The sequence below is a fragment of the Dermacentor silvarum genome, chromosome 1 (genome assembly GCF_013339745.2).
Source record: "Dermacentor silvarum isolate Dsil-2018 chromosome 1, BIME_Dsil_1.4, whole genome shotgun sequence".
Classification (NCBI taxonomy): Eukaryota; Metazoa; Arthropoda; class Arachnida; order Ixodida; family Ixodidae; genus Dermacentor; species Dermacentor silvarum.
In genome coordinates this window covers 8336730-8357311 of record NC_051154.1, presented here as the reverse complement: position 1 = coordinate 8357311, position 20582 = coordinate 8336730, and the positions used below count along the sequence as shown (strand labels likewise).

Genomic DNA, 20582 nt, shown 5'->3' with positions numbered 1-20582 from the left:
TTGCGAATGTAAAAATCTTGGAAGTCGTTCTGCATTTCTCCCAGTATCTCGTTATATTCTGTGCATGTGTGCAACTTGAACTTATTGACGCTAACCTGTGTACTACCGATGACATTGTAATCGGTCTGTAGAATTTAATGTTGGTTGATCTTGATGAAGTTAATTGCTATTGGGCATCCCCTTCGAAGGAAGGCTACAAATAGTAATTTAGCTTGCTTGAGCTAATCGGGTATTACTGCATCTATTACAGTCTACCATTTGGCCTATCTCTCCTTTATCTTTTCTCTCTTCACTAAAATCACTAACTCTATGTTGTGCAATTACCTATGCCTGTTACGGATCCGGTCGTATCAATCTCATCGCTTTTTTTTTTGCCACCAATGCTCTAAACGTGTCTCGCTTCTATCTAATGCTTCCATCCGCTTTAAATCTCAGCGCTTTTGGAGGCCGTAAAATAATGAATTAAATTGTTAATTAGTGCTATTATCTTAATTATTCAATGATACATCTGTTTCTTGTAGAAGTAATGCTCGCCTCACCGAGTAATTCAGTTCATCTGTTAGAATTGTGGTACTTGCCACAGACTATTTAAACAAAAAATTCGTGCAGCTACTAAAAAACATTTGTGAGAGGGGGGGGGGGGGGAGGGGAGGGAGGGGGGGGGGAGGTGTTCAGTAAGTTTCCGCCTAGTGGATTTGCCATTTCTGGCCTGAGGTACCTGTGATAAGGAGACAGGCGCACTCAGCCTGTGTCCTTGTCACTGCTCCAGCCAATCAGCGGCAGCCGTAATCGACAGCCCCCACTACGCGGGACACTAACAGAATACCACCCCCCAAGTGTTTTATTTAGCTGCACCAATTTTTTGGAAAATCGCCTGTGGCTGGTAGCACAATTCTAACAGATGGACTGATTTACTCGGTGAGGCGGACATAACTTCAACAAGGAATCGAAATGCATAATTGAATATATGACATAATTACACTAATAACAATTTCCTTCACTATGTTATGGCACATATTGCAATTTGTAGCCGGTCAGTTCGCAAGGCGTATCCACTTGCAACGAGTTTTCAGGATGACACCAGATTCGAGATAGCAATTTTGAAAGGGTCCGACCCAATACATTGGCCGTTCCAGTTATTTTTGTGCTTTAATGCGTACAACTCCGTCTTCAAAAAAATAAAAAAATAAGTGGGACAACAGAGCATTTTTACTGCAAGATTGACGGCGCATATCTCGAAACCGGCGCCATCCTCGGATTTGTTCCAAGTCGATATGTCTTGCAATGTCACTATAGATACAATTTGTAGATTGAATTAAGTGCTGTAAACTAATTAGTAAAATACGTAATTTTAAAATTGTGTTAATTAGTCAATTGCGCATTTGATTTCTCATGGAAGTAATGTTTGCTCAACGTGGAATTTATTTCAAGGGTTAGAATTGTGATATCTGCCGCAGGAGATTTAGAAATTTAGTGTAGCTAAAAAAAAAGACACCCTGCATATAGGGTGTCTCAGCTGACGTTAGAAAAGCTGTTCAACAACTAAATCTTGAACAAACAGGGTGCAAGATTTGATTTTAACACCTACCGTGTTCTGTACTTAGACCTCTGACGACCGGACATCGTGTGTCTTATAATGGTATCTTGCATGCACCGTGCTTTTTATATTTTTGTTTCGTTGAATAGCTTTTCTTACTATAGCTGGGACACACGGTGTAGGTAGAGATTATCGGTGTGGTCAGCACGAAAACCAGCATCGAAAACACAATGAAAGATATGTTATACATCTCTGAACTGTCATCATCTATTACAACAGGCGGTCAGATTTTCGTAATTAATAAGTGCGCAGGAATCGAAGCTCATTATGCAAAAGCTCAAGTGAAGTGGTACTGGCATAGGTGTCTCGTAGCCCGAAAAAAATTCAGCTTCTAAAATTTCGTGCGCTCTAGGCCTCTACGCATGATGGTTGTATGTTGAAGCTCTGGCACGTAGCCACAGTCTCCACAGCGGGGGAGGGGGCTAAGTGGCCTGAAACAGCATCTTCTGAGTTGGATTTATGCTCCCTGATCCACTCGTTAAGAAAAGGGCCTGCTTGTATTAGGTACTTTTTTTCTACAGGACAGTGTAATTAGATTTTCACAGCAGCTGACAAACATCTGTGGGTGCTGCAGCCTCGGGCTCTACTGGCTCCTTTATTAACCCCTTCAAAGTGGAAACATCCACTGCTTCCACTGCTACTCGTCTTCAAATTATGGTAGAGGCGATGTATGAACGGGATAACTCAGTTTTTAGATTTTTTTTTTTCTTCCCGAACCTTCATTTTGAATCTGCTAGCTTTCTTTGTACGCTTCAGTATGTTGTCCGCGACAGACGATAGGAGGCGTTTGGGGCACCTCGCATCACTAAGGTGAGAAGCCTGAATAAAACAGCCATCTTCACAGGCGACGAAATAACCAAGTCAGACGGTCAACAAAACTTGAACACATCACTGCTCTTTTGCAAGCCTGAGAGTGCCGAACTGTGATAGATGTGGTTTTTCTTGCTCATCGCACTGACGTTCTGTACCTATATATATACAATCAAATCCAGTTGTTAGCACAGCGAGAGCGCCTCGCCAACTATACCACCGACGCGTGTTCAGCATCCTAGCACACGAGCGTTCTTCCATGTCACTCTCATCAAAATCCGCTGAGGGCATCGACCTCGAGCTCAGCAGCGCAGCCTCATGGCCACTAAGCTACCGCGCGCCTCGTCTTGGTGTCAATATTTGCAGCGCTGTGGTCCTCAGGCAGCCAGCTCGTGCCTCAAATAATAGCAAATCACTGCCCTTCAAATGATCGTACAAGTGTTATCGCCCGATTTTTCAATTGCGAAATTTTAACTCTCAATAGGCATTTCTGTTTCCATTCTTTACATCCAATTTACCGTTTCTGATTCTCTTGCTTTCGTTGTAATGAATTCTGGCTGCCTGTTTGATGATTTATTGACATCCGCTTTGAAACGGCATGGTGACAAATAGTCAGCTGGCCTGCTTGATTTACTCAGGTATGCTATACATGTTGTTCATTCTAGCATTTTTCTATACATCTCCTTAACCTTTTTTTTTTTTCTTCCCCGAAACTTCTCTACCTTCCTTGTACCGCTGCCTATGCCTGTAACGGATATGGTCGCATGAATCTTTTCCCTCCTTTTTTTTCACCAATTCTCTAAACGTCTCTTGCTTATCTCGACTGCTGACCGGTTGATGCTTCCGTCCACTTTAAATTCAAGCGCTTCGGGGTGTACTCATGTTTAGGAAAATAACAGCGCAAGATAGACAAGGACACAATTCCTGCCTGTTTCCTTGTCTATCTTGTGCTGTTTTCCTAAACATGAATTCCCACCAACTCGCCCAAGTTTCTCCTATAGATCTGGGTCTACGTTAGCTACGGGTCTCACTGGGTGAATCCCTTTGCCTTCTATTAGGATGTGCTGAGTTGCCTCCGGATTTTGGCTGCAGCATACTCATGCCTCATGTAGTTCCGAATATTTGCTCCGGTATGTTTTCGTCCTTCGGCAACTAGCTAGAGCCTCAAATAGCAAGGCACTTGCCTTTGCGTTATTGTATAAATTTCCCCTTCCAATTTCTTTCTTCTCATTCTTGTAAATCGCAATGGTCTTGTAATGATGTTTAATTAAAGGGGATAAGCAGCAGATAGACAGCAGCGAACAGCCCGAGCTTTCTTGCAATCACAGCACGGGTCGTCGTCGTCGTCTTCGAGCTGCTATCGGAAACACTAGGCGCGTCTACTTCATTACAGTGTTTATTGTTTCCATTCTTTGCATCCAATTCACTGTCTCTATTTCTCTCACTTTCTTTCCGATGACTCCTGCTTGTCTACTTACACTTTTGATTACCATGTACTTGGTTTCCAACTTTCTTAACCTCTTCCTCCATTCTGTGTCCATGCTTTCCAGGTACAGATACTTATGCAATTTAGCCGTCCATTTATTTTCATCTATGTTCGTGAGTCTTTCTTGAAAACTAATTTTGCTCGGCGCTTCTCTGACTTCAAAAGAGGTCCGACCCATGTCGCCCTACACTGCCTCATTTGTGGTTTTACCGTGAGCTCCCAAAGCCAGCCGGCCTGCCGATCTATGGTTAACTTCCAACCCCGACAAGATATCCGATTTTAAGCACAGAATGGCATTTGCGAACGTTAGCGCTGGCACCATTACGGCTTTCCAGATTCCACGCACCACCTCATATTTATTGTGGCCCCAAAGTGCTTCTATGTTTCATTATTGCTGCATTCCGCTTCCCCACCCGCCGCGGTTGCTCAGTGGCTATGGTGTTGGACTGCTGAGCACGAGGTCGCGGGGTCGAATCCCGGCCACGGCGGCCGCATTTCGATGGGGGCGAAATGCGAAAACACCCGTGTACTTAGATTTAGGTGCACGTTAAAGAACCCCAGGTGGTCCAAATTTCCGGAGTCCCCCACTACGGCGTGCCTCATAATCAGAACTGCTTTTGGCACGTAAAACCCCATAATTTTTTCCGCTTCCCCTTTAGTTTCAGATTATCTTGGTGGATGCTTGAGTAAGTCTTCCCGTCGTTTATGTATACGCCGAGGTACTTATATTGTTTGACTCTCGGTATGACTAGTTGTTGAATTGCCACCACGAAATTACTCGTCTCTTCATTAAAGATCATAATTCCCGATTTCCCTGTGCTAAACTTAAGGCCTGGATTTGTCCCTGTGCTGCCACACATATTCGCAAGTGTCTGGAAATATCTTGCATTGTCCGCTAGTAGAAACGATGAAACCCAGCCTTTATTACGCAAACACTAGGAGAGAAGTAGATGGACACACGCTGGGACTAGCAACTAGTTTAATGAAACAACCACGCAGAAGTTCGCAGGCAAGCAAGAGCGCGCATGCGTCGTATATGCCACGTGCATATCAAAGAAAAAACACAGAATGACATCTAGTAACCACATTTTTCTACATAAGCTATCTCTTTCTTTGACAGTGATAACGAGTGTACACTAGCACATTGATTGTGACCATGTTTTTGGATATGGTACGCTTCAATCAGGTCTTCGTATCGTGTGGTTCCCCTGCCAATAATCTGTGTGTCTTCTAGAACAGGTGAACAGCACACTCGGCAATGAGCAGGCAGGTTTGCCCCTCCTCAGGACACGACACGTCTGTCAGAGCACGAACACGACACGTCTGTCACGTCATATAAATAAAATAAAATAAAATAAAATGCTATCGATAAAGGTCTATTCTGAGCTACTGAAATCTCTATGCACTGAGTTAGTACAAACATTCCTCTAAGCGTGTGCCTGGTCTGAACCCATTTTGTAAATCATTGCATTGTTCGTTGGTAGTCGTCCCCACACATCAGCCCTGAAGCCCTCTGTTCCACTCGCTGCAAATTACAGATAAATGAAAATTTAATTTACTAGTTGTCTTTTATTGCGATAGCAATTATATGGACACTCAAAAGCAGATTTCTGCCGTCGGCGTCGCCGTTGCCGTTGCCGTCGCCGTCGCCGTGAGGTTCCGTATGACGTCAATGGAGATGAAATCGTAGCCGCGCGCCACCGAACGCTGTATGTGCGAGTGAAAGAGCGCGAGGGACGCGCGCTTTCACGGGGAGTGAACGCACGGCGGAGAACAAACGCGCGTTCTGCGCTGTGCTCCCTTAAGGGCTGCAGAAGTAGGCGTCTCTTTCCTCCTCTACAATCACCATATATGTAGAGTAAACGTACCTTCTTCCGACGCGCGAAAGGCTGTGGGGGAGAGGGGGAGGGGCAGGGAAGGGAGGCGACGTTTAGCTGCGGCGCCAAGTGCCTATTTATATCAGAGGCTCCGGCAACAGTCACCAACGCCGCACGCATTTTGAGCGAACGCGGCAAAACGCCGGCGGCGTCGACAACAGTTCTGCGTGTTGCCGGTGCTGCTGCATGTCCAAGTTTATACAGCTGATAAAGCTGCTATCATTACTCCGTATAGCTCTCTTCAAATTTGCTATCGCAATTGATGCTTCGCCTTTCAGGTGAAACTGCGACAACTTTTTTTTAACATGAAACAGGAACAACAATGGCGACATCAGCCCTTGGTGGATTTCGCTTTGTGCATTGTCGGCCTTCTCGCGCTCCCAGCTAACGTTTTCAACATTTGCTGAAGCGCTTTAGGAGGACGCGACCAAAGGCTCTATTCTCGATACGCATGCATGGCTTCCATTATCCGTCATGTTAACTCTGATTGGCTGTCGAGGGGTCACGTGTTTTGCATTTAGCGCCGCGAAACATGAGCTTTGCAAAACACCCGCCGCGTTGGTGTAGTGGCCTTGGTGTTGTGCTGCTAAGCCTGAGGTTGCAGGATCGAATCCCGGCCGCCGCGGGCGCATTCGACGGGGGCGAAATGCAAGAACACCCGTATACCGTCTATTGGGTGCACGTTACAGAACCCCAGGGGGTCGAAATTAAGCCGGAGTCTCCTAGTACGCCGTGCGTCATAATCATACCGTGGTTTTCGCACCCCAGAATGTTTTTGTAGTTTGGCAAAACGCAATTTTTCGTTTTCATCAAGACGACGAAACGTAACGTTGTGTTGCAGACTTTTTCAAATAACACGTTTTTCTGCTCCTTGGCAGCTGCATTGCGATGTTAATGCCTTAGAAATTAAGCTGACATGGTGGTCCAAGATAGCCGCCATGTCAGCTTGTTGCTTGGCTCAAGAAATATCCAGTAAGGAGTGTCACGCAATTTCGTGCGTGACTTTGCGTTGGGCCGCCGTTGCAGAGGTTTTCCGCCATAATTTTTGGTGTGTCAAGCAGCGCCAATTATGCTAATGAGCGGCCATATGGCAATGGAGGCCGCGAGGCGTATGTATTGCCGCACTTTACCCGTTGTTTGGGGCCATGAAATACTTTTGTTCATAGCGCGTGCTCATAGATTTGCATCGCTCTCGTGCGGGGCATTTGTGTTTTGGGACATCATTTTTTTAAAGAGGAGTTTGTTTAGAATAATATTGGTTGAATGTTACATACTACAAACCTAGGGCTGTGCCCTTAGTTTTCCTCACGCGGTGCGATTAAGCGGCGACGCGAGCGAGAAATGGCAGCGCCTACATGTGGCGCGCGCAACGGTATCGGTGATATTCGACCGCTTCTCAGCAAACCGAGTCGGGCTGAGTCACTCGCGTTTCGTCAGATAGCGATAGCGCGGCCTGGAACGTGCGCTCATCACCACTGGCTGGTCGTGTGCGCTGTCTCAAGGTAGAAAACGAGCGCGTTGGCGCCAATGTACGACCACTCATTCCGTTTCTGGGAGAGACGCATCCTGGCCGACGAACCAGACGATGGAAGCGAGAGACGCTTTCGACGGAATAATCGTACGCTTTGAGCTGGCCGCCCTGCCTAAAGCCCCTCTATATAAAAAGTAGCGACACTCTCCTCCTCCGCCTTCCCTCCTCCTTGTTTCTCCTCTCTTTCGGGCTCATTTTTCGACCGTTGCGCCGCCTACACCGCTTGAAACACGTGCACTTGTTTATCTTTCACCGCTGATCAGATTCGACGATCGCCGACTGCGTTCGCGGCTATCATTGTGCTCCTCGCCAGTCGGTAGACACTTCTCGGGCGAAAATGGCGATGGAGCGTGATCGTAAACAAACGCAGCCAGCGCCCGGCGGCGCGACGGTCCACGTGATGCCATTAGGCCAATACCGACGCGGCGTCGGCCTCGGACAGGGTGTGCGAGGAGGCGGCGGCATTCTTCAAAGCGTGACGCTACTTTTTCTATATAGGGGCTTTAGCGCTACCTCCATACCGCTCTGCCTTCCCGCTTTCCTCCCTTGTGCACGATTCGGCTCGCCGTCGCACGCTTTCACTCGCGCATACAGCATACGGCGCGCGGGGAAGATGTTATCGCCCTTGGACTTTATACAAGGTCAATCCGCATGGTCGCGAAGGCGAGACTGAAATACGGTTCCAAGCCAATGAGTGGCGACATCAGTTATGGTCGTGCGATTGAAGGGCGGCTACATCGCGCGGGGCAAAACACTAAACAGTTAATTAGCATAGGAAAAATGTGAAATCACAGGCTGTTTGGTTCCATCCACGAATAATTATGAATACAAAACTCTGCAGGCTTTCTGAAGTTTGCTCGTGGCGATGCGTGCTGAGATATGCCGAGATTGTATTAACGTATTTAACATTGTAATGTCGTCAAAACTCTCTGTCGCGTAGCCATAAAAAGTAATGGCTACACACATATATATATATATATATATATATAGTGTTAACCTTATAAGATTTTATCAGTAAATTTATTTTTGAACTGCCGTTTCACTAAATATTATGTTTTAGCTATGACTTCAGTACGAGAGAAAAACTACACGTGGCACGCGTGCTGTGTTAGGGAAGATTAAAGTATGGTTTTTGTGAATCATTTCAATGTAATGTTGTTTTTATCTTAACACCGAAATAACAGATGTGTGTTGGTACTAAGGACACACGGATATACTGCTTCGTTCAAAACCTGGGTGAACCCATTGCTCTGAATTCATGCAAAACTCTGAAGGCTCACCAGTATAATGTGTGCCGTTATAGAATGAGGTCTATAATATAGATGGGTGTACTCAGGTTAGATTGTGACGCGATGTTGTGGCGAGTGTTCTCACTTACTACTCTTCATTTGTAATGTTGTGTGCTCAGTATATGCGATGTCATAGCGATGTGATGTGAGCTGGCGTAGTAGAGTTGGCGGAACAATCCTCGAACGGCAAATGCTGACTTCTTTTCCTTCTAGACGTTGACCCTGCGAAATGTAGATGGCGGTGCCGTGCCTCCACAAGCCGCCATTGTAGGACGTATGAGCTTATATGGCACCTTCGCTACCATGCGTACCTTGATTTATACGGAACACCATGGCAACCATGACGGCAGAAACGCGCCTGGAGTGTACGTATCATTGCTATCGCAATTATATAGGAATGGCACCCATACACTTGCGCGTAACCCGCGTTCACGACGTGAAACGTCACAATTTTTTTTAGGTTCCACATCCCGAATTTTTTATGCATTTGCCTTTGCGAAAATTGCAGCAAGTGCCTTTCTATGGGTATGCCTATAGATGTATTAGTGGTATGAGGACGTACACAATTTGACATATTTAGCTTTATATTTCCTGGAAGACATTTATGCATATTTTCCTCGATACATAGCCTTAGAAGGGGCGCGTTCATGTGACCATCGTAATTTAGGCGCAGGCTACTTGAAAGACACTACGCAGTTGCTTATACACACAGCTGCATCAGAACTCTGTAGTCGCACTTTGGAGCTTGCGTGCGAGATGTCCCGCGTGGCGTGGTCTGCCCCTGCACAATAACGAAGCTTCGCCTGCACTGGTATCCTGAACGGGCTCACATTCTGAAACCATCGCGCGACGACGTCGGCGTCTCCCGTGCCACTTGCGGTGGCTGGTCGTGTCGCCCGCTTCGCCGTGTAGGGACAGGCGCCGTGGGGGTCGAGTATTTGGCGTGGTCATTAGGCGCATGGCCAGGCCTCGCATAGGAGCGCCGTCCTTAACAAGCTGTTTCCGCGTTTTCGCACGGCGGCGCATCCCATCAGTGCTTTCAGGGACACCGGCGATGATTCAAACTGCTTTCTCTCTTAATCTAGTGTATCAGGCTGCTATCAACGGTTTATTTGTCGACTGTATCAAAGGCTTTCTTGCGAGTGGCGTAGCTTGAATTAACACCGATGATAACCGCTGATGCCTTTGGTGTTGAGAATTCGAAACCGTGAATTAGGTGCATGATATGCATGAGGTGTATGATAGATACGCACAAGATGGACTTTGTGGCTAATTTTACAAATGGGCGCGACGTGTAGATCGCGCGCTATTTCTCACTAGTACACTTCAACCATCGTTTCACAAAATTGTAATTTACACATTTCTCGGCTCTTCCTACCTATTTTGACCCCTCAATTGTAAGTCATAGATTTCAATGTATTTGCTTACTCGAGTTACACATTAATTTCACCATCTAACCAGATTCTGCGCGAGATTTCAGAGGAAAGAATTACGGCAGAACTCGTCTCACGATGACTGTCGACGGTAATGCGAATAGCAATCGAGCGATGTAGCGACAGACCTGAAGTAACGCTTATTTACCACTTGTAGGGGTGGTAACTCTGAGACTTTCGTTGCTGCGACTATATTCCACATACTCCAATGTCGTCCCGCTTTGCTGACATTCGCTTGTCAAGGTCGCCCATCAGCATGGAGGAATAACGAGGACTGAATGATATCGATGGAACGACAACACTGAGCGAAGCATCAAGACAAGATACACTACGTCTGGCAGCAGTGCACAACTTGCGAAAGTTTACGAGCTGCAAAATTCAGCGGGAAATTTCTCAACTGGCAAAGGCGTAGCTTTGAATGCATGAAGCCAAAGTGCACTGCTGCCAGACTGTGAGATGTAAAGCATAGGCGGTGTTCTTATATGGAACTCGTTTCGGTTTTATTGAATTTTATGTCCTGGTCATCATTGCCTATGTTGCGGCCAGTCAATATATGCTTCATACGCTCAAGCGCGGTCACGTCCCTGCACACGCAGATACACCTGGGTCCGTATTCACAAAAAGCTGTCCCGCTAAAATTGTTTGTAAGAACAAATTCGGCCAATGGCTAATTGAAGACCTCAGTTAACTTGGTCCATGACGCAATGTTTCATTTACTGTGCTGTACACCTACTAAGACTCGGTCCAGCCGTTTGGTAAGTGTCTATGCTCCGGCGTCTTCGGCATTGCGTCTGTCAGCCATCTTCGTGGGGCCATTTCGTGTACACCGCAGTGCCCATACATACCGCCATTGATACGCAGCTGTCTCCTTTTTGAGGCCTGTCAGCGCTTCCGAACGCGCGCTTGAACAAGAGGCTCGCGCCAACCATTCCGAGCGTTACTACGCACCTGGCCGCTTTCCAGTCCTTCTTCCTCAAATTGCAGCGCGTTAACACTAATCACAACTCTATTTTCCACAGTGCTGGCAAGTTTTAAGGGGAACATAATGCATTTCGCCGCAGATTTTTATGACGTTTTTCTCGAAATTGGTACTAAGCTCAGGATTTCCCCTAAGTGTACATTACCTCGCTACTCCTCTACTTGAATTCCGCTGTTGAGTCAATGTCTCTAAATTAAATATTACACAACTGATTACTAAAATTTTGCTAATTAGCTCAATAATACCTTTCTGCAATTTGTCTTCCAAATAGTGTCCGCCTCTTCAAGTAACCCAGCTGAAGTAACATGAATGCGATATCCGCTACAGGAGGTCATTATTGAAGTCTGGTTGAAGTAAAATGTACTTGAAGCCTATCACTCTCCAAGGCTATTTCATGCTGTAAAACTTTTACAGCCTGGTTGTATGTAAAATGTAGTACGTCTCCGAGACTAGCAGTGCACCAGCTTCACACCATAGACTCTGTCCTCACTTGCCTTGTCAGATACTTGGCGTAGAGGGCGCGACATGGCAACGCCGGCATGTTGGACCGTATCGCCTGGTGGTATGGCTGGAGTGAACATCAGCCCATCTGCCGGTCGAATCGAGCAGGGCCATCAGGAGGCTCTCGATGTATATGCTATTTTTAGCAGCGTATATCTTGACACAGTATCGCTCCAGAAAAAAAAATTAAAAGATCGAATGGCCTTGGTGAATCAGAACTGTGAATTCTGCTACATTAATGAATGCTCTAAACAGCAATTATAGACACGGTTATTTCGTTACGTTTATTAATTGGTTAGTTTATCAGTACGTTCATGGTGAAGTCTGATTGTCAGCGTAATTATTACGCTCTAACACGATAGCGGAATCGTGGTCTCCAATGAACGAAAGAGATTTGCGGAAATTTTCAGTGTGGTTGCACTCTGCTCGGTAAATAATAGTACTACGCGTACAAGGTAATTCTAGACAGAATTGGAAAAAAATGTCATTGAGGGATTTTTTATCTTGTTCTTTGGGAGGAATTCGTATGAGTTTTATTACAAACATTGTTCTAATATACCATGCGGATAAGCTTATCTTTCTTACTTCAGGTCATTTTTTAGAAAAACAAGGTTAAAGGAGCACCCTGTCCGACAAAAAAGTGAAGCGCACTAGCAAGTTGGCACTTGTCCGTGTATCATCTCTGCTCTCCTCGCTTTGTGTATTTTACGCCATTCCATGTGACAATTTTCATAGCGTCGTTCTAAAGGGCTGTTGCGCAAGGCACCGGCAAAATTTGCAATCTGAACGCTTACTTTCGTGCATTTCGTTTGTCTTTCTTTACGCCAGAAATGCAGGATGTGAATATAGCAGGCGATTGAATGAAAATGTTTCATTATTTCAAGTTGGTGCACATAACGTCTACTTAACGCCTTCACTAAACATGATAGAAAGATTTTTAATTAATCGTGCAGAGTGAACACTACAATTAATTGAGAAAAAATCTGTCCCAGCACTTTTAATAGCGCTGAATGAGCTGTTATCACGTAGTAGAAGGAGTATGAATGTTCTTCCATTGATTGGTGCATGGCATTTTTACGTCACACAAATACAACTGCGATACGAAAGGTGCCATTCCTACTTCAAGGCGGGCTGCTGCACGAGTTTGATGATTGTTTTTGCCATGCCTCTTCCTTTTCTTCGTGTTGACACTGTTGTTGTTTCTTTCGTTGATACTTGACAATACTGAAGTCATGCGAAATTCCGAACATGCGATGCACAACCCGCATGTGGCTAGCGGATAATTACGACTTTGGTGGGGTTGGCAAACAGTATCAATTTTCTTCTCCAACATTAGTGTTGGCAACTTATTAGCCGAAAAGTTCGAGGTGCTGGACAAGGAAATTCCCCAAGGGTCAGCAATCATCCTTTGCTCTGCTACGTCGCAATAATGCAATTGCCCATAGAAATAAACTAAATTGAAGGGCTCCGTCACGCCTTCTATGCGGACGATATAACACTATGGACCAAAGCACCATCTACGGACCAACAGCAGAAAGCACTACACGAGGCAGTAAATCGCATTCAACGTTACTTAAACAAACACTGCTGGTGCTCAAGGCGAGAAGTCGAGGCAGACCACCAGCCTACAAGCGACCCTACCCGAGCATAACATTTAACGGAATCAAAATACCCCCAGTGGAGTCTGCGAATCCTCTCCCTTGTCGTACATAAAGACGGGTCAGGAGCCGCGACACTCCCCAAACTTGAAACGTCGCTGACCCAAGTGACGCACCTCATTAAGCGAGTTGCAAACCAAAGGCACGGCCTCAAAAAACAAGACACGTTGCGTATCGTACAGGCGCTCATTACGAGTCGGATCGCGTATGGCACCCCTTATCTGCCCCTGAAGTATGCAGAAATTGAAAAACTAAACATCATGATTGGGAAAGCAGCGTGTCTTGTACTTTGGGCCGTGCATTGGGAACTCCCCTAAAAGCATCTGCGGCGCTATTACTGAAGCTCCGCCTCCACAACATAGGGGGGGGGGACTGGCAGAAGCACACCAAAAAAAGTCAGATTGAAACTCCCACCGGCAGAAGCGTGCTACTCGGGCTCGGTTGTGATGCGGAGACAACTGCAAGATCGAACGTCAAATCGAGACTACCAACGCGCATACAAGACTCAATCTCAATACCACCAGTACCCCACAATATGCACCACAACTTTCACAAGGATAGAAGACGGGCAAGATCTCGAGCACTCCACAATAAAATTTCTGCGGACCCTAACACAAGATACATGCATGCGGCAAAGTATCCAAAGGATACCTGCTTTCGCAGCGAGTGTAATTAATACCCAAGATGTGTAAGAGGCCGCTATCCACCAAAGACCTGCAAATCCTGCAACAAGTATCGAAACGCACGTAAGTCCACGAGGCCTATGTTGTTTGGACCCCTGACCACGAGTCACTGGCGGGAGACGAAGCGGCACACATCGCAGCCCGATATCATATAAGCCGGCAGTTCCTGCCAGAGGGGTTCCGAAAGACGATCAGATCTGAGGATATTCCCAAGAAAAATACGGATATCCTGCACCCTAATAAACTGGGAAGAAGAGTATACCCTTTACTGCACCCCAAACTAACAACTAACCAGAGAAGGAACAGTCGCTCTGCGGTGTCTCCAAATAAATTCCTATGTAGACGTCCTCCTAATGAATAAAATGCACCCAACCCGATTGCCATACCTTTCGCGACCCTGCGGGGCACCGGACACCCTTTGCCACATGGTGATGGGATGTCCTGTAGAACCCAACAATCAAGAAAATTAAGACGAAAGACAGAGACGAGAACCGTCAAGGATCGTAGGGAGGCCATGCTCGCGGCCCCGGATGACCAAATCATGGAAGTAGCAAAGGCCAATGGCTACCTGGAGGACACCAGTCTTGGGTGAATAAAGAAGTACTCATCTCATTGAGTCATATCATTAAATGCTTATTCACTCTCTATCGCTTCCTCGCTCTGCCATCTCTCACCACAACAGTCGAGGAAGTTCGAATATCAAACTCCTTTCAAAGCACCCAATGTTTGCAGTACTTGTTCTTGCGCGCTGACTGTGAACAGCTGTAAAGAATACGAGACACAAGACACCCAAGTTCCCGTATCTACCGGCAATAATTGCACAACACAAATCAGTCAACCATTGCTCACAACTCTACAGGTTTCAGCAGCGACGCCCGACTGCCTGCACTAAAGTAGGCCGTGTCGTCAGCCCACACTGTTTGTTTGGGCATGCAACAAATAGTCCAAATAATCATGCAAATTGAATTATTGCATTATTTTTGCAGCTTACTCGTGCTGAGGATCTACGGTTGGTCGCTCTATGCGAAATCATTCAGACGCTGCCCATCACCGGTGCAGTCCTTCAAAGGACGTAAACTGGACTTGATCAAGACTAATGACCTGCGTTATAAGCATCCTCTCAATAACATGGAATGGCCAGCGTTTCTTCTGAGCCAAAGGAGGCATCTGCGATGCTTCATAGTAGTTGTTTATCAAATCCTGCTAACACATGGGGCACGTGGAGGAGCCTATTACGTAAGGAAACCGAACGCTGTTAAAATTACGATACGCTTTCGATAAAAATTATGAACTGGCCTATTTTCGAGCTTACTGGGCTGACTGCCAGCTGCATTTTTCTGTGAGCAAGATTTTCAAGAAGAGCAAGCATAAATATAAATCCAGCTATCGACAGTGTAACGGGCCTCGAAGCGGCCATATCACTCTTACCTGAAAAGTTTGGGTTAGTGTCGCGTAAATTAAGCGCGAATGTGGCTTTATCTTATGCCTCGGGTTATGTGCTTACGTATATTCCGGTTTGCTCCTCCCATGTGTTTTGGTATCGTCATGCAGTGAATTTTACTAAGACCAAACACAGTCTCGTCGAAAAACTTCATCTTGGTGGATCACCAGCCGAGCTTTTAAAGCCATTCAAGTGGACACTTGAAAAATATGGTTGCAACAACTCAGGAGCTGTGTTTTTGGAGAAGAGTATTCGAAAAAAATATACATTTTAGTACCTGTATACATTGCAGCACTAAACGGACTTTGTATAAAGAGGGAAATTAACTGTGCGGTAAAGGACTGTGGCGGCTAAGATTCGATGAGCGGCCACATTCAATCAGGAAGCCGGCCTGGCCGTGGACATTGAAAACTGCAGAACTGAATATCGCGACCGTCCAGCCGGTCGCGATAGAGCGCCGTCGTCCTGCTGCCGAGCCAACTCTATCGCCACTACATGAGCGGTGGCAGCTAGAGGACATGTCTTTGATCGGCAGTACTAGCACAGAAAACAGTGATTCTTCTCCTTCCATCAAAATCACTATATATATATATATATATATATATATATATATATATATATATATATATATCACACAGATAATGTACAATCGCGAGTGAAAGCTTGGAGACCATGTGCAGCCCGCCAGCTTTGATTTATGTATAATGGACTGGAAATGTTGACAAGTACGATATCTCGGCCGCTTCTCCACAGTGTTAAATTTTATATGAATGAGCTGCGATGGTTGGTGAAATGAAACATTTCAGCCATTAAACAGTCCATAGCCAAACTCCGGTTTTAACTTTGCAGCCAAGCGGCTTGATACTTGACTGCAGGTATCAGCGTAAGAAACACAAAACTTGCTCTGCCGAAAGTGCTCTCAGAATGTAAAAGACGACTGTGCGTAATTAAAGTTTTAGCAGCAATATCCATAAGAAACAGTCGCTGTTTTTGTGGTACACTTAAATTGTGGCAGTATAAGCGGTAGCGGCTCTTTCTCTTTCTTTAAAAAAATGTCGATTCAAACACATAGAACTGCGAACAATGGTACGCTTTCTTCATAGCCTACACCTCGGAGATTTTCAGTGCTGACTTTATCGTGGTGCAGAAAGCAACAAGCCCGCTTGCGTCTCCGCCTCGATTTTGCTCAACTACTTGGCAATTTACTCGCCATCTAGCAGCACAGGACAACCAAGTGAATGCAGGGTTCAACGTGCCCACGCAACACCAGACGGCCTATGGATTAATCAGCAAGCGCATCGCTCAACGGCAGGGGAACGCTTGAGCCGCGCTTGAAAGTCGAGCAATGAATGATCAACACACTTCTTCCGGTACTCCTGTGTTTATGTCGTGGTTCGCTTAAAGCCTGGTGACCTCAGATAATTTTTGTACAGGAATAGTGCAGAGTTTACAAGAATTACAGTTGAGTCGCCGCTATTTGGCAATAATTGCAGCCATACCTTTAGGTTAAAAACTTGTTCTGGTGGAGAGTGCACAATATACATGTCTATATGCGAATCTATGATTTCTCTGCACTTAAAAACGGGGATTCTAAGATCTTACAAATAAGCAAACAGATTATCTGCTGAATCGCTCTTACTAGGAAAACAAGTAAATTGTTCAGTAAAGAATTGTCTGAAGACATTTATGAGCACAATCTAACATTAAAAAAAAAAAAAAAAAAACACCGCCGGTAAGCTACGCCGCAGGAAAAACATGCAGCTAAATAAGCTAGGCAAATAAACTTCAGAAGAAAGTGTGACGTAATTGAAAAGGAAGAAATCTCATACGCTAGGTTTCGGTGGCGAAAATTTGCTAAATGCGTCTAGCGCCCAAAAGCGCATCAGAAGCGGCACCAAGCGGTTAGTGCGCGGAAAAGAAAATGTATGGGAGCGTGCGCGTTAGTCAGCGTGAAGCTTGCGCACTTGATGAGGATAAAATTGCTGGGCGATGGTGAAAACGAGCCACGAGCAGAAGTTTTCCCGGGGGTGGGCAGAGACCTCGCGAGCAACCCCGCACTGCCGCTTTTTCGGGCCGCGGGCTCTTTCTGTCAAGGTTTCTTCGAGAAAAAGAGCTGGCGCGCGCGTGACGCGACTGCGTTCTGAATCCTGCCGCGACGTGTGTAAATATAAGTCGTTCCAGCTGCCCTTGAGAGGGGATGCGACGCAGCCTCCACGCGGGCCGCATTCATCGACGTGGCGCCGGCTCAATCAAAAACCACTGCGCGCTTGTTATGCGAGGCCGGCGCTATTGGCTCTGCCGCTGCGCCACAAAGAAATGGCGCACTCTTGCAGCCGGCAAAAGTGCTCTGAACGGAATTCCTTCTGCCGCAGTTGTAGAGGCGCTTCTTGCAGTGGACGAGAACACTGCTAGAACGAGATCCAACTGCTTCACATCCTGAAGATCCCGCTTGATGACACTGCGTGGCTGTAAATAAAAGTGCCAAATAAATGCAACAATTGCCTATTTTGTGTCCTTGCCATTTTGCATCTTGCGCTTCTAATTAGGGCACGCTCCAATTCAACCACGTTAAGTGGCTCTGTTAAGTGGCACTGTCGCGGCTGTGGGTGTAAACCTGTCTTCAAAAAATGTAAAATTCTATCTAGAAGCAAATCCAGTCTTGCTAGAGAAATTATCGAGGCTGCCGCAATTACACGTACGAGAAATAACGGCATCAGTTGTCCATCGATAGCCTTGTGTAAAAAAGAGCTGACCTTCTTAGATTCAAATGCCAGGGTGCGATAGCGTTATGAGCAGGTTCTGTGCGCATGTGTGATCTTGTTTTGTGTGTGTGTGTGTGTGTGTGTCCTGTCTTCATCGGTTCCGCGCTGTAGCCCTCTACGATGTTACTGGTTAGTCTGCTCAACTTTATGTAGAACAAATTACGGTTTACAAAAACTGCAGAATATACTACCTAGACTAGCTAATAAATAGTTGATAAAGATATACAAATAGAAAACATGACATACAGAAAACTTGGTACCTTGTTCGCGATGTGATATAAGTGTTTCAGGATATTTTTTCCCTTTATCGTAATATTATTCCCAGTTGCAGTACGTTGTCTTAACTGTCTTCTTCACATTCCGCTTAGTTTCTGTGATTGTATATGAAAATGATGCAGCACACCTTCCCGTATCTCATCTGTGCTCGCTGTTGCGGGTTGCTTTGTGCTGCTAGGTGCATCTTACTCGTTTTTTCCCCACTGTACATTTCCCTTATTTATAACACAAAGATGGATTTTGTTCCTAATGCAGTGTAGTCAATGTACGGGGGCATGTGGCTCTGTCAAGCTGTCGTTTCTGGCAGCTTCTACTGCTTGTCCCCAGTGTCATGTCCTCAGTATGTGATGCAATTATTATTATTATTATTATTATTATTATTATTATTATTATTATTATAAATATCTAAATGCACAAAAGAACTGTTTGAGGTAAGGCGCGGCAAGCTTTACGAAAGTTTTTTTTTTATGTGGTAATAAAGTTATTACCAACCAACCAATGTGTTTTCAAGGAAATGCGTTTGTCCTACGGCAGTCTCAATGCTCGTAAGAACGAGAAATTGTGCAGGAATTGTGAAACGAGAAATTATACAACTATTTACTCGTTTAGTAGTAAATGCAGATACCACCCAAGCAGGCATTAACATAACTATAAGCAGCAATGACCAAAACGTTAATTGCACCGAACAGAAAATACTAGTCGCTTTTCCGCTTGTATGCTTGCGGCACGTTTATTTTATTTATTTATTTTTATATATTGATTTATGAGTACCTTAGATGCATTCTGGAAAGCGCTGGCTGAGGGGGAAACATCAACGTAAAACAAGCGTTATTCAACAAGGTAGAAAAAGGCAACTATGTAACAAAAAGATTAGTCGCACACCGTAATAGCACGCAACATCGATACAGTCAACAAAAAAAGTGCAGCTAAAATGAAAGCTAAAAACAAAGAAGTACGCTGGGGAAAATACCAGTAATTAGTAGACGAATATGATTCAACTACATAGTTGGTGTGCAAACGCGAAAATAGCTATATGGATTGGTGAATCACCGCAACGCAAATTCAGAAAATAATAATAGTAATAAAAAATAGAGGCAGGCGGCAATTAAGCTCTGCCATCTACGATAATCTATAAGTTCATAGACAATGAATGGTGTGAGCCCATACATGATTTGTTTGGAAAAAATAGAATAATAAAATACCATAAGCACGTACTATACAGGGTGTTTCAGCGTACACTTTCAAAAATTTTTTAAGGTTTACTGTGGGAGATATCCCAATTCTAGTTAATGAGCCGGTCTACTCGAAGCGGCGGACATTACTTGCGCAAAAAATTAAAATGCATAATCGCCTAATTATTAAAAATTCACTAATTAAGTTTTTAACTAATTACCTGATGGCGCATATTGTAATCTACAAATTGTAGCCGTGGAGTTCGCAAGGCAGATCCACTTGGAACGAATCCCCGGGATGACACCGCTTTCGAGATATTAATTCCCGAACTTTGCGAAGAAATGCATTGGCGTTCCAGTTAGTTTCTTAACAAAACGTCGCTTTATGCATTGAAGCACAAAATTAACTGGAACGCCAATGCATTTCTCCGCAAACTTCGGGAATTAATATCTCGAAACTGGTGTCATCCTCCGAATTAATTCTAAGTGGATCCGCCTTCCCAACTCCACGGCTACAATTTGTAAATTGCAATATGGGCCATCGGGTAATTAGTTAAAAACTTAATTAGTGAATTTTTGTTAATTAGTGGATTATGCATTTCAACTTTTTGTGCAGGTAATGTCCGCCTCTTCGAGTAGACCAGCTCACTAACTATAATTGGGCTATCTGCCACAGGCAACCTTAACTAAATTTTGAAAGTGTTCGCTGAAACACCCTGTATATATGTATACATACATACTTCAAAATCAATGGTTAACGATATAAAAATGTATAAAAGATAAAATAAAGCACAAAAAGCCTATAGACGGTTCAGATGGCGAAATTTTCGAGGCTGAGCTGAAACATTGCCTGGGATGCAGTGAATTTATTCCGATAAATGTGAAAAGACGTTGAGATCTCGTCTGTCTTCTATGGCCTCCGCCGCGGTCGTCAGATGAGGATTTATTGGCATTGCCATTGAAACGGGCCGGTGACGAACATGCTTGAGTTACTCAGGTATGCTATACATGCTTTTCATTGTAGCATTTTTGTATGCATCTCCTTAATATTTTTTCTTCTCCTCAAAAATGTATCTACCTTGTACCA

The 20582-nt window shown here is 45.0% G+C and overlaps 1 protein-coding gene across 6 annotated transcripts in view; it reads left to right on the top strand.

Annotated features, from left to right (window-relative positions):
- Positions 1-20582, top strand: part of LOC119456455 (uncharacterized protein ZK1073.1-like) — a 187279-nt gene that overhangs the window by 26638 nt on the left and 140059 nt on the right. The window contains exon 2 of one of the 6 annotated variants that reach the window (XM_049664737.1): positions 8804-8955. The exons of the other annotated variants lie outside the window; for them this stretch is intronic. The gene's annotated coding sequence lies outside the window, so the exon portion shown is untranslated. The remainder of the gene's footprint in view (positions 1-8803; positions 8956-20582) is intronic. 6 annotated transcript variants of the gene reach the window in all.